Here is a 15,147-nt window from a genome sequence, read left to right as displayed (position 1 = left end):
ATAAACTTCGCCATCTTAAATTATTTGAATGCTCGCACAACCATAAAAATTACAAACATTTTGGGTGCAAAGTAGATACGATTTTGTTTGGTACAGGTTTGATACTAAGAACATAAAATTATAATTATATTTTTAATGCTGTATGTCTTCTTGGTGTGTAATACATATTCATATAGTCAGGACATTAGATTTGCTACTTGGTTATTTTGTTTACAGTAGTCCCGTTCCTCTATGTGCTTGTGACTTGTTCTAAAACAAAACATGTTGACTTTGCATTGACTTAGTCATTAATTTCAATTTTTACAAAAGCACCAATCTGGCTATCAGAAGGGTAAGTATTCTTTTTAATTTCAATTTTTTCCTTTGGTTTTTCATCTGACGACTTAAAAACCATTGATGGATTATCTACAACAGATGCTAATGCTGCTGAAGGTTGAGTGCAGCCTTGAACATCCAGAGTCATTGGGGGGAGAGAATCAATTAACTGCAGAAAAAAATATTGAACTGAAAACATACATAAGAAAACCAGCAATTATTTAATCTTGCTGTACTCTCCTGCCAAATGGATAGGTCAACAGTACTTTTTGTCTTAAGGACTTGCTTTCCAGGGGGCTGGGTAAGGATCAGGAATGAAGTTGATTGTAAGTATCCAGGAAAGCAAATGAATGTTATTAATTCAAAATTGTGCATGTTGTTTAATAACAAGAGAAGGTATAAGTACATTGTAAGCAGAACTAATACTGAATAGTCAAAATTTCCAGATCCTGTAGCAGGCATCAGCCAATGTTTTGTCACTTTTTGGCAGTATTGTCACAAGTTCTGTGGATGCATATATGTGTCTTCAAGTCACCTGTCAAATTATGGTAACCCCAAAATTTTCATATGTTTTTTTTCTTTTAAAAGTAATATTCAGAAGCAGTTTTGCCAGTTTCTTCCTCTAAAATATAGCACACACTGCCTAGTATTCATTGGTGGCCTTTCAGACAAGTACAAACCAGGTCTGATCCTGCTTAGTTTCCAAGGCCAGGCAGGATCTGTTACATTCGGGTATTTAGGCTCCTTGCAAAATTCTGTATATAGTTACCCTAAAAGTTAAACTAAACTTCACTTGTGTGTCAGGGAGTTACAAATGAAGTCTCACCTCACTCAATGTGATATGTTTATGCAAAATGTTTTATACCAAAGCTACATCATAGCTGTAATCATCTTTGGATTTAATGCAGGATGATGGGAGCCCCCGGTGGCGCAGTGGGTTAAACCCCTGTGCCAGCAGGACTGAAGACTGACAGGTCGTAGGTTCGAATCCGGGGAGAGGCGGATGAGCTCCCTCTATCAGCTCCAGCTCCTCATGCGGGGTCATAAGAGAAGCCTCCCACAAGGATGATAAAAACATCAAATCATCCGGGCGTCCCCTGGGCAACGTCCTTGCAGACGGCCAATTCTCTCACAGCAGAAACGACTTGCAGTTTTTCCAGCTGCTCCTGACGCGACAAAAAAAATGCAGGATGATGTTCAGTGATAGTTGATACTGCATGCATGTGTACAAATTCCAAAATACATTCGAAATACAATCTATCTGACAAACCTAGGAGTGTCAGAACCACAGCATTGAGTGCCATCCCTGAGACACTGTGATAAGGTTGAAAGAATTGTGGTACATTGTAAAAGCCCATGGCATGGCTCTTTTGCACAAGACCTTCACTTCCATCTGAATGCATCATTAGAAACAGCTCAGGCATGAGTAGAATAACTTCTGTAGCCAGTTTTCAGACAATATAGAAGACTGTGGGAATAGGGGACAGAAAGTTTGTTCATCCTAACAGCTAATAGGTATCTTCCTGCACAGCATTGGCTGTAGGTCCTGATCTAGAGGTGGTTGAGAAGGGAATGCAGCTGTAGATATAGTCAAGTTTTTAATTCTTTTCTCTACCAACACCTTTACTAATCACTTGCAAACGTATTGTACAGGAGAGGAGGAGGAGAAGCAGGCAATCACATAAAAACCACTTGTTGTGCCATCCTGTCCTTTTCCATCACTCACACCAACAGGAAGGTATCAAGTGTAAATATGCTGGTCTTGGTCTATAAAGCCCTATACAGTTCTGGCCCAGCTTACTTGTCTGAATGTATCTCCCTCTACAATCCTCCTTGGAGTTTAAGATTGTCCAGGGAGGCCCTGCTCTCAATCCCACCTCCTTCGCAAGCACGATTGGCGGGGACGAGAGACAGGGCCTTCTCGGTGGTGCCTTCTCCCCCCCCCCCCCCCCTGTCTATGGAACACACTCCCCAGAGACATTAGATCGGCTCAATCCACCTATCCTTTCCTTTAGGAAAAAGCTCAAATCATAGTTCTGGGACCAGGCATTTGAATAGCAGGTCAACAAGTAATCGCAATCACTTGTTATAACTGATAAGGGACAGGCTATGGAGTGGAACTATGGATGCTGAACTGGACTTGAATGTGATTATATTGCTGTTAAAAATGTTTTTAATTGGATATTTATAACTTATTGTTTTAATTAATGTCAAATTTGTATTATATTGTTTTGTTGTGTGATTTGGCATCAAATTGCTTCTGGATGTAAGCTGCCCTGAGTCCCCCCTCGGGGGTTGAGAAGGATGGGATACAAATGTTTGAAATAAATAAATAAATTCAAGAAAGATATATATGTTGGGCTGCATTAAATGTAGCTGGTTAGACATTCTCCTTCATAATGCTGACAAAGCCTTCCTTTATCTTTGTACAATATGAAATGCGGCACCATCTGTTGAAGTAGTAAAACATTGTCCTCACTTCTCAAATTAAGAGTTCATTGGCCAAGGAACAGGCTGCACGAACTAATAGTCTTCCTTTAAAGTCTTTCCCTATTATTTGCCAATATAAATAAGATAAGTCCGGTCAAGAAGTTGGGAAATCATAAGAACAACAAAGGAAAGCCCACATAAACACACTGAAGTCACAGGACAGAACAATCCACTTGTTTATATGCACAGTACTAAGTTTAGTATATTAACGTCTGCTGGGAATACAGTCTTAAAAGGACTAGCTCCTCCATGGCAAGAATCGTTCCATAAAAAGATTATCCCCTTTAAAAAACACACACACACACACACAAGTTTGTGTTAAACGCAAGGAGATCAAGACTCTCTCCGGTTATTTCTAGATTTAAAGATTTTATTTTGAAAGCAATGTTTGCCTCCCACGGAACGGTGTCACTGTGCCAAGACCCAAGGAATGCATCAGCATCTCTTTAACAGTTTGTGATTCTTCACTATAGCCAATATTTGATGAAAGGAAGGAGTGGGATAGGGAGGGGGAGAGAGAAAGAAAGAAAGAAACAAGCTCTCCAGCGACACGTGCCAAACACGTGGAAGGTAAATCCCCTAATTCATTCTATTCTTCCAGCATTCCTTGGCGAGTGGCCAAGCTAAATATTTCAGCTGGATAAAAAATGTGCTTGCTGTATACGGCCCTTTCTTGACAGAATAGCTGGCTATAGCAGAGGGGGCTTCTCCAAGCAGATAAAGAGGTGACATGTGTGTGTTCCCTTAACTATTTATTTATTTTATTAAAAGGGAGCTTTATGGGCTGTGATTGGATTAACAGTGAACCCGGGAGAAAGAGGAAAAACAAATTGGGAAACGGGTTTAGCACCCCCACCTTTTTTGTCATCTTCTTTTAGGATTTCCTGGCTGGCTGCCACCTTGAGTCTGTTGAATGTTCTTTAGATAAATCAATTAAAAAGGCTTTAATATTTGGGTGATTGGAGCACAACATATGGGCTGTGGTGCTGGTGTCATGTGGTGCTTGCTGTTAATTGAAATGATTAATGGAGGTGTTATTTTCCTTAATACTAATTGACAAATATAATGTAATTGAAAGCTTGGCAGGCTTTTGAAAATGCAGTTGAATTCTCCCAGATGCTGGCATTATTTCACCATCTCCTAAAACTAGCAATTAATAACATTTTGAAAATCATCATATAATAACTGTTGTTGTTGACTAGATTTTATAAATTAGTCTTAAAATGCAGCGTGTCATGTCCTACTTCAGCCTTTTAATAAACTTGATAATCAACTCTGTAGAGAGCCAGTACAGTGTCGTATATTCACGGAATGGACTGCTAGTGACAGTGTGGAGACGTTGGCTACCATTCCACTTCAGTTCCTAGAGGAGGGATGGAGTGTAGTTGGGGAATTTCAACTGCATATCCCATAGAAAGAGCCAAGCCCTCCTCTCAGTCAACAAACACACATACACTGCATATTTTATTTTAGTGTTTGCAATGGATAGATTGCATGAATGGGACTACATGTAAAGCATGTGTATGAGTTCCAGTTTGTGTTTATTGGTAGCTTTTCAGGTAGTGTCCTGCCAGCTACTCAGTGGAGGAGTTCTCCAAGTTACAAACACACAAAACATGCATACGACTCCTACAGTCTCGTCACATTCGCCCCCAAATTGCCCATGCTGGACACAGATCATGTCGAATCCAGGAGGACCCAACTGGGAGAACCCGTCACTCCGTGCCCTGCATCACCCGCCTTGCCACTCATCCCATCCCATGGAGGGAAGCATCGCCGCCTGACTTCCTCATGTTGTTTCTTATGCAACACGGGAAGCTTCTTGTGTTGCTGCCTCCTGCAATGCTTGGCACAGTTGAGGCACAGAGTCCTCTAGAAGCTCATCTATATTGTGTGATGGAAGCTGGCGGGCTCTGTGCCTCAACTGAAGTCCAAGTGTCCTAGCATGAGCAATTTTGCCCATCTAATGAGGTCCCTAGTTACAAACAGGAATGAGACAATAAGAAGTGGGAGGAAATCTACCACTAGGAAGGAGTTACTATGAAGAAAAGGTGTCTCCACTGAAGTCAATCCTTGTTCCTACAACAACCCAAAATTATCAAAATACAATTGTCACAGGGACAGAAAGTGAGGTGAAACCTTCTGAACAGGGGCATAGACAACAAAACAAATGTTACAGGAGTGTTAATCCTTCCCTGTGCTACCCAAAACAAAACAAAATGTTACTGTAATTACATTTTTAAAATGGACCCATTCAACTTACATACAAAAGAACAAACCTATAGAACCTATCTTGTTTTTCACCCAGGGCCTGCCTGTATAGTACTGAACTACATGAACATAACTTTTCTTATATTAACAGATGGCAATACAAGTTGTTCTTTTCCAATCTTATGCCTCAAAAAGTAAGGATGAAGCCACTTGTTCTATTTTATTACTCTTGTTCTTACTGGCATCTTATTGTGACACACGCAGGTATCATTTGTATGCACTTTTAAAGACTAAGTCCTTTGTTCAACAAGGCCCTACCTCAGTGTGCTGAAGCACCTGGGCTGTGAGTCTATCAGGCACTAACTGTCTTCCCAGCAACTGATCTGGCCAAAAAGGTGTTCCACTGCCTCTTCCATACCAAACTTGCTCCTCTTTCTCTCTGTGCTCAAGAATAGTCAAAACAAACTTGGGCACATACTCTGTCAAGCAGTGACTAAGTAGATAATGCTCCATAGTAAAGGTAAAGGTTTTCTCCTGACGTTAAGTCCAGTTGTGTCCAACTCTGGGGGTTGGTGCTCATCTCCATTTCTAAGTCAAAGAGCCAGCATTGTCCGCAGACACCTCCAAGGTCATGTGGCCAGCATGACTGCATGGAGCGCCGTTACCTTCCCACCGGAGCGGTACCTATTGATCTACTCACATTTGCATGTTTTCGAAATGATAGGTTGGCAGACGCTGGGGCTGACAGTGGAAGCTCATGCTACTCCCTGGATTCGAACTTGTGACCTTTTGGTCAACAAGTTAGCAGCTCAGTTGTTTAACCCACTGCGCCACTGGGGGCTGCATACCCCATATCTCCATGCCCCGTACCACTCCCAATTGCTTTGGTGTACTAGAAAGCAATCTCTGCTGTCATCCATAAGTACATTGACTGGTACTTAAGTCCACAAGCCTGATGTATGATTACTGTCCTATTTGTAGCACACTTTCAGTTAATTAATCTGTTGTTGAGTACTATTTATTTTTTCCGTTTTTTAAAAAAAAAATCAGTCAGATGTGGCCTTGATCCTTTTTTGACCGATAACAGTAAGTTACTTCTTGGTCCTTTCTATTGGAAACTACTCTAAAGCTTGAGTCATCTAAAGAGGATGGCTTTCAGGTACCACAGAATCAGCCCAAAGCAATCCTTTGCTATGGCGCCTGGGTATCTGTGTGGTTTGCTAATGTGCTTTGTAGAGGATGGCATCAATTTTGCAGTCTTCCCACACACTTCCAGTCATTCTTCTTAGTTAAAAAAACCTTTTCTATCAGGAAAGACTAACCCATTGGGATGGAGGGTGTGGAGTGTGGCCTGTTTGAAATGATTGAAGTGGACTTTGGAAGGGAAGTGGCTGACTTCAGGATAGTGGGCGTTCAGAGTAATTAATTTAGCACTACACTTCCTTGCTCCCACTTACCTAGCTTAAGAGAGAATATGTTTGGAACTGTTTTAGTAGTATTGTATTCACAAAGAAAGGGAAAATGACCCCGAAATAGTAAATTATGCCACTTCCAAAAACTTACCTTATGCCTAACAACAAAGAAACATGATATAACACAAATGAAGAGCAAGGACATCCTAGAGTCGCCCACAAACATTTCCAGGGGAATATTTTTGGGGGTCTGCGTTACTCAAATTGTAGATAATGAATCCATGGGTAAGACAGCTGTACTGTGTCAAAGAAAAAGGGAAAAGGTTGTAGCCAGTGGGCACAAATACAATGCCAGTTCCTAGCACATAAGGAGGGGGGAGTTCTTCTCTCCCATGTCAGATTGCTTGAGGTACACTAGCTTCATCTACAAACATAATGCAGATGAATTACTGAACAGTTGCTCAGACATTCATTCTATACTTTTCATTTACTTTTAAATGTTATGCGTACAAACATTATTTACTGCAACTCTGTCTCATGAGTCAGTCCAAAGTACAGATGTAATAGTATACTGTGGGTACACATAAGGTTAAAAGTTTCTTCTGTACTGTCTCCCAGTTGTATAATCTGAAAAGCGCATGTCTACCTCCACATATCAAGTATCTCCCTTTCCCTGTCCTGGCATCTCTGATGGTGTTAATTATCTGCTGTGGTATTCATGAGGAAGGAAAACAAACCATCTATTTACTTCCTTCACCAGTCATCAAACCTAGAAAGGTAACTACAGATGTTCTGGAGATGGATAAAGTAATGTTTATTTCTGCTAGTGTAAATATAACTTTTTTTAAAAAAAAGATCATTGTGTGAATATACTAAAAAATCACATATATTACTATGCATGTTTAACAGTGTGCATACTACTTTATACTGTGATATTTCTGTGGATTGGGACTATTGTGTTTTAGGTAGAATGTGATACAGAAAATCTGTGAGTATACATAAATAGCTTTTGTGATATAATGGTAAGACTAATTTAAGCACAATATTTTGTTGCAAATGTTGGGGCTCTTTGAAGGCTCTTTGAAATATCTGTCATAATCTCAAAGTGGTCCAGCAGCGAGCAAGCAAATAAATTACAAATTTTATTCTAGCAATACACATTTTACATAATGTATAATAGTTACTAGGTAAAAAATAAATATACTTTTAAATATCTAAATCCATGTTTATATTTCATAGTGTTTGTATAATGGAAGGTTTAAATCTGATGGAAAGATAGTCATAGTTTGTCTTCCAATTTTCTGTTAAGATAAATATTTTTGCTTATTTTTCAAACATTTGGGTAATCGGAATTATCAGACCACCAGTCTAAGCGGAGTTTATTTTGTTAATTGCTCTTGTTAAGCCTAATTACTGAATGGGGTGGAGTAGAAGGAAAGGGGAGGGGGAGGTTCTCAGAGGAGAAAATTCTAAAATCCCAGGCTCACTTCCAGGAGGGGTTAGAGGAGAGTGTCAGGGCGAGCGGCAGAAAGCATGTGTGGTGTGTGTCCGTGGGTGCGAGGGGTGTGCATGGGCGAGTGGGGTGAGTGAGTGAGTGACAACGGGCAGACATATGGACTACAACCTGGGGATGTGTGAACGAAGACCAAAAATCTTTCCTATATGGCCAATCAAAGGTAAAGTTAACTATCATAATGCAATAGATTCATATTTGTCCATGGCAGTTATTTCTGATGTGCCATTGAAGTGTTTTGTATGTTACAATACTTATTGCTTTTATGTATTACCCTCACAATTATCCTTAAAACAATCCTCGTGCAAGTATCAATCAGTTTCTTCAGTCACTTTGGCACTTCATGTTTGTCTATTTTTTATTTTTACAAAAATTACCTTCATTTGTAGCAGACAGAGCAAGTTAGTATTTAAAACTTATATGTGTTCAATAAGCATTTACTTATTTGTATTTTTGAGCCTTGAGTGTTATTTCTCAGCTTGTGATATTCTGATATTTTCACAGGCTGCTCTTCCAGGTAGCACTGTATGGTTCCCCCCTTTTTTGGCATCATGCTATAAACTCATTTCTTCCTGGTATCCTTCCTGGTATTGATAAAGAAAACTCTGCAACATAGATGGAGTTTTAATAGGTGTTATCTTGTGTGTTTATGACCAGAGGGTTTTATTGCTTAGACACTAACATGACTTTGCATTGAGATTGGTTGAATTACACTTCTTTCTGTGTTGCTTCAAGCTGTTCAGTGCTGTGCATCAAATGAAATGACACAATGGACAAAATACTACAGTTCTCTAACAAATGAGTGTTTGGGTGGCACGGGCAAGTGAGTTACGTGAGTGACTTCCTGGCTAGTTGAAGATACTGCCCAGTAAATGTGTTTACTCCCCCTCTTTAGTATTTATACTAGTTAATGTGTTGCTCCAGATAATTCTGTTTCCTGAGTCCATCTTTCAGCTCGCTCCCTTGCTTCCCAGTTGACAAATGGTTTGAGTTTTGACACAGTTTTATCAGCTGGGCCCCTGCTGGGTGTTGCTTGCCTTTGCTTTTATCATGGAGAGTAAATTATTTGCAATATTCTAACTAGCAGTTGGCAGGTCCAATTTAGTATGAACTGCCCTGTTGTCTTTTCTTTGCAAAGCCCAGTTGTTATCCTAAATGGAAACAAAAGATCCAGGGCATTCTTTACAGCAATCTGTTCCCTCCTTTTTTATGACAAAGCACTTCTCCCATTTATTTTGTGAGCTAAGGCTCCATATGCTGAAATACAAGCTGAGTTGTCAATTGGAGTGTCCTCATTGCACTCCAGAATGTCGAGCCTTGTTAAAAAGAAATGTGCTATTAGTGGGGTGGGGAGATTACACTGATATGAAACTGTAAGAATTTTTTTAAAGATACTTAGAATGACCTTTTTCCTCATAGAAGCACTTTGCGGAAATGAGGCTCCATTGGCTTATTGTTTCAAAAGTTATTTTTAAAAATGGAAATTAGTAAAAACATTAGTGGAAGAATGATGCTCTCCAACCACTCAAGACAGACAATCGGAATCGTAACAACAGGAAAAAAATCAGAAAACAGCATGATTGGGAACATGGCTGTGAGTGGGTGTTGTAACCGTTTAGCTTTGGTACACTGCAGTGTAGAGAAGTTTGTGTTTATAAGGGGTCCCAAAAATGTTGGGTAGTGGTAGTACATATTAAAAATAATAATACATGTTTTGAAAATGATTTTTCCTGGCTTCCAAAGATATGCCATAATGGGACATAGTGTCATTCCAATAACAATTGAGAAAAAAATACTACTAATTGCAAAACAGACAGTAATTATGTATTTGTTGTTCAAGAAAAATTAAGAAAGAAAAAATTTTAATAGATTTTTCTAAAGCCAGAAGGCATTGTTATGATCATCTTCTCTGATCTCCTATGTTGCCAACTCAAGCATCCTGAAATTATTAATCAGTCTCTACAAGAGGATTATATTCTGTTTTGAATCTGGTTAAACCCAGATATTCAAAGTTTCCAGTCTTTATTACTCACATTAACAGACATAAATAATGGCCTATTTATAAAAGCTAGAAGTGAATGGCATGGGATTTAAAGGTGCTGATTTGCAGACCACACAAGTTGAAATTCGGACAATTAACTTTTTTTTTAAGTAGGGGGAGTATTATCTGTATGGGTTTGTTGTTTTTGTGTTCCTTCAAGCCAATTTCAATTTATGGAGATCCTAAGGCAAACCTACCCTAGGGTTTCCTTAGCAAGATTTGTTCATAAACAGTCTGCCTTTGCCTTCCTTTGACAGTGAGAGAGTGTGACATGCCCAAGGTCACCCAATGGATTTCTAAGGCTAAGTGAGGATTTAAACCCTGATCTTTAGAATCATAGTCCAATGATCAAACCACTGGTTCTCCATCAAGTTGAGTGTGTGCATGTGTGTTTGTTATATGTTCAAAAAGTGTGTGTGTGTGTGTATTCATGTCAGGAGCGACTTGAGAAACTACAAGTCGCTTCTGGTGTGAGAGAATTGGCCATCTGCAAGGACGTTGCTCAGGGGATGCCCGGGTGTTTCAGTGTTCTAACATCCTTGTGGGAGGCTTCTTTCATGTCCCCGCATGGGAAGCTGGAGCTGACAAAGGAGCTCATCCACACTTCCCCAGATTCGAACCTCTGACCTGTCGATCTTCAGTCCTACCAGCACAAGGGTTTAACCCATTGCACCACTGGGGGCTCCTTAATAAAAAAGTAAATAGCCTACTTGAAAAACTAGTGAGAAAATAAAAACAACAAACATCTGAAAACGTTACACATCCTGTGTGCACTGGTGCCTGGTTGTACAAGTATACATATGTGTGTTTACATGAGCAGATGAGAGTCCAATATGCCAGTTGGTCAGCCAGTAACCAATAATGCCCTTTGACTTATCGCTGCCTATAGGTTCTACGACTTGAGTACTTAATGATGAAAAAGTGCTGTTTAATCTCTAGTGTTGGCTATGATTAGCAGTTATTTGCAGAGCAGTGTATACTTTGGAGCTCAAGAAATATTGATCAAGGCACTGAGTTCTTATATTTTCTCTTCTCCTTTTAATGCTAGCTGCCCTTGTTGCTTTGGCGGAAGGTGGAGGTGGCGGCAGGGGAGGGGGAGAGAGAGAAAAGAGGTCCAGATGGGAAGAAGACAGGTCCTGAAAAGACCACGTAGTAACTAGGTCAGGTACTCCAGAGATTAAGGAAGCATGCTTCATCCCTGTGTGCAGGAGGCAGGGCAAGCAGCACACAATTACAAGGAATTAGAACAGCAACAAGTAGTTCAGATTTATCAGCTTTAATTGTCTATTGTCAGGACGAGCTGGTGCCAGTGCCTTAATACCTCTAATGGACTCTCCATTGTGGGATTATCTCTTCCAGGGTACAGTGTCTTTCTTTAAAAGTTATTGTTTTGAGGCGTGCAAGGAGTAAAAGCAACAAAAAAGAAAAGCAGATTCAATTGTTAGATATTTTCTAACAGAGTCACATAATGCTCCCTTCCCCCCCCCCCCTTGACGTATTATTGTCTTTCTAAGGAAGTAGCTCAAGACTCTGATGGTTTTCTGTCAGCAACCTGTATACCTTTAGTGGAGCGAAAAACACCTATTTGAACATTAACCTCCTCCTCAGTCAGGCCCATTGGCAGAACAATAGCCTGTTGATAAAGAAGAAGATAAGAAAGAATGCATAGTTCTGGGGGGAATCTCCTACCTCTCTTTGTTTAAAAACCTTTCCTGGATTTAGCAAAATAAACATTTACAACATTTGGAAAAGAGGACAAAGTGCCAGCTCTTTAAAGAGGACAGATTAATCTATCATATTTATTCATTTAACTTCACCAGCTGGAAAAAAATGCCACTATCACTGCCAGAAATTTAGATCTGCCTCCCCGAGGAGGTGAGAAAAAGTCCCTGCGATATGTGGATATGATGACAGGAAATTAAGCCAAAGTAGACATTTTCTAAATGTGGCTTCATTTTATTCTTCTTAAAGTCAAGAATCAGATTTTGGAATTAATCATGATAATGAGGAGAGTACAGCGTGGGCATTATAGCATTTTCCCCCAATGGCATTTACTTAAAAACAAATACCAATTGCAAAACCTTGTTTCTCAAGGACAGTTCTTATTCTAATCCAACTTCGGTTCTAAGAAACCTTGGTGTCCTCCTGCCTGCTTCTCTCACACACGCATACCTTGTTTTCAAATCACAGTGAAGGCGTAAAGCACTGAACTGAAAGATGATACAATGGACAGAAACACTGAGTTTGACTTGGGTTTAAATTAAAGCTTGTGCACTGACTTGGAAAGCGGCATTGACAAAACTGCTGAAGCCAAAAAAGATTCTTCATGAAGTTTGCAGAATTATTGATCATTTTTTAAAAGCCTCAAAGACCTTGAGGAACTTTGTGTTATTAATACTAATTATGTAGCTGAGATATTGGTATCCCCAATGTGCCCGGTGGTGCAATGGGTTAAACCCTTGTGCTGGCAGGACTGCTGATCGACAGGTCAGAGGTTCGAATCGGGAGAGAGCGCAGATGAGCTTCCTCTGTTAGCTCCAGCTTTTCATGCAGGGACATGAGAGAAGCCTCCCACAGGATCATAAAACATCCAGGCATCCCCTGGGCAGCCTCCTTGAAGACAGCCAATTATCTCACACCAGAAGCAAATTGCAGTTTCTCAAGTCACTCCTGACACAAGAAAAAAAAGTGCCATATAAACTGCTTGGCAAAAGGAAATAGAAGCACTGTCAGTGATAGATTTTATTTATTAACACAGAGGTAACTAATCTAGCTGAGGACTTACAGTGAGAAATTTATAGTTATCCTTGCAGAACTAATGTTACTTTCCAGGTTTCCTTGAAAAATAGGAATGAGTGTTTAAAGTCATATAAGTCTATAGTGTACATTCAGGTGGGAAAAACACCACTGCTAGCATAAAGCTTCTAAATTAGTGCTCAAAGCAGATATTTAGACATGGGCATTCATAAACTGGGCCGGAAAAGGATCTATTTCCCTTCTCAATGCCAAATAGTTCAATAGGTATTATATAGCTTTTTCATAATAGAATTTTGAAAAAAAATGTAATAAATAGCATCTATGCATGTCAGAACTATGTATCATCCTGGATTGTTACTCCTGATGGATATGGTAACAAGTATTGGATGCACTGAACATGATAACCTCTTACATTGTTCCACAAACATTTTTACATTGTATGATTTAGGTACGCTCTTGTACTGCCTTATTCTTGGTAAGGAGTTCCACTGAATTGAATATTACACTCTTCTCAGCAGATATGTATAAAATTGCATTGCCGCTAATTCAGAGAACACTTGTTACAAAATATTTTCAAAGCCTCTCAGAGACTGGAATGGTCTTTTGATTCCTACCCATGAAGTGAATGAATGTGGCACGATGCATTTTTTAATAACTTGGGCGTCAGGTAATTTTGTTGTTTGATGCTGTTTGAGAATATTCTCATAGCTGCACTTAGTGTAGCATAACATATCCAAAATAAAGTTGGAAGTTGTATGATCAAGTTATCCAGTATGCTCTATGAGAAGATACTGAAAGTTGGATAAGTTATTTTCCAGGGATTTTAGTTAAGAGATTTTATAAGCTCCAATCGTTGTATTGTTCAAGCAGTTTGTACATTGTATTGTCGAAGGCTTTCAAGCCAGAATCACTGGTTGTTGTAGGTTTTTTGGACTGAATGGTCATGTTCTAGAAGCATTCTCTCCTGTCGTTTCTCCTGCATCTATGGCAGGCATCCTCAGAGGTTGTGAGACCTCGCAACCTCTGAAGATGCCTGCCATAGATGCAGGCAAAACATCAGGAGAGAATGCTTCTAGAACATGGCCATTCAGCCCAAAAAACCTACAACAACCGAGTTTGTACATTTCTGGTAAATTTGAAATGCATTGTTATTTTTCCTCTAGAAAGGAAATGTCTATCACATGCTGTCATTTTGGAGTAATAGCATTCTTAAAATGACATTTGAAATCTGTAGGATAGCTTGTTTTTGTGAGACTGAATGAGGCCTTTACACTTTTCTTTCATCCCATCAGACATCTACCAAGATTTGTAATAATGACAATGTATCATGAATTTAAAATGAAGGCAAATGTAAGCCTGGCTCTTCAGTGCTGAGATCATGACCAGAGCTGCTCTCCAAATGTTTATAACCATAAAGACGCCTCTATGGAGGAAGTGGGTGAAAAATGAAGGGATTTGTTTCTGCTATTGATGTGGTCCGGCTATCCTGGCATTGTTTGTATAAGGAAGAGGAGTATGTGAAAATAGCTGTGCTTTAATCTCTTTTGCACTTTAACACCCCAACAAAATCTTAATGAAACTTTCATCAGTTGAAGCCAGTTTTATTGCACCGTGCCTCCTTTTCTGTCCATATATATATATATATATATATATAGAGAGAGAGAGAGAGAGAGATCTCTAGAGAGAGAGAGAGAGAGAGAGAGAGAGAGAGAGAGAGAGAGACTTATATGCACGGGGAGCTGCTGCCGAAGCTGATGGTTGAGCCGAAGTGATGATAGCATCAAAGGAAGTGGGGTTGGGGTGGGGAGAGAGTTTCTGACATCACAGCCCTGTTATTGCCATTCATGCTTTGCTGCAAAGAAAGAAACGCTGACTAATAAAGTAGTTGAGGTTTTCTGTGAGCTGAGAGGGAAAAATGAAAACATGATTAAAAAGTCCTCTTTCTGAAATGAGCCACAGTGAGACTGCAAATTTGTGAGCAAATCCTATTCAAAAAACAACAAACTGCAAATCAGTTAACACTTTTCTAAAGACATAGGACAAGAGAAAAGAATGAGTGTAAAAATATGCAGAACACTTGGGAAATGAATGGTTACACAGGTGTGTAAAGGGCAAAATTCTCATGGTATTTGCAACCATAGTGCTAACCTAATTATGATGTGTACGTGCAAGTCTTTGTTTTTAGTTATCAAGGCACAGGGATTTTGCATTCTAAAACTTTGACTGGGTACAACTTAACATAGCAATAAATGATCACTAATGATATTGGAGAAATATCATTAGGACACTTTTTTGCCTTCTGAACAGCCTCAGTGTTTTCATATAATTTTTGCAAATTGGGAATGATGTTATAACATAATCACATCTCAGTTCTTGTGGGGTTTTTTGGGCTATATGGCCATGTTCTA

At 39.5% G+C, this 15,147-nt stretch overlaps 1 protein-coding gene across 2 annotated transcripts in view; it reads left to right on the top strand.

Moving 5' to 3' along the window:
• The window catches only part of PRDM1 (PR/SET domain 1), a 105,286-nt gene that overhangs the window by 54,410 nt on the left and 35,729 nt on the right, over window positions 1-15,147 (top strand). Inside the window, exon 1 of one of the 2 annotated variants that reach the window (XM_060753106.2) lies at window positions 8,034-8,104. The exons of the other annotated variant lie outside the window; for it this stretch is intronic. The gene's annotated coding sequence lies outside the window, so the exon portion shown is untranslated. Of the gene's footprint in view, window positions 1-8,033; window positions 8,105-15,147 lie in introns of those variants that run through there. 2 annotated transcript variants of the gene reach the window in all.

Source organism: Anolis sagrei, chromosome 1 (assembly GCF_037176765.1).
Source record: "Anolis sagrei isolate rAnoSag1 chromosome 1, rAnoSag1.mat, whole genome shotgun sequence".
NCBI lineage: Eukaryota > Metazoa > Chordata > Lepidosauria > Squamata > Dactyloidae > Anolis > Anolis sagrei.
The sequence above is the reverse complement of the archived record's forward strand: the minus strand, read 5'-3'. Positions and strand labels throughout refer to the sequence as shown.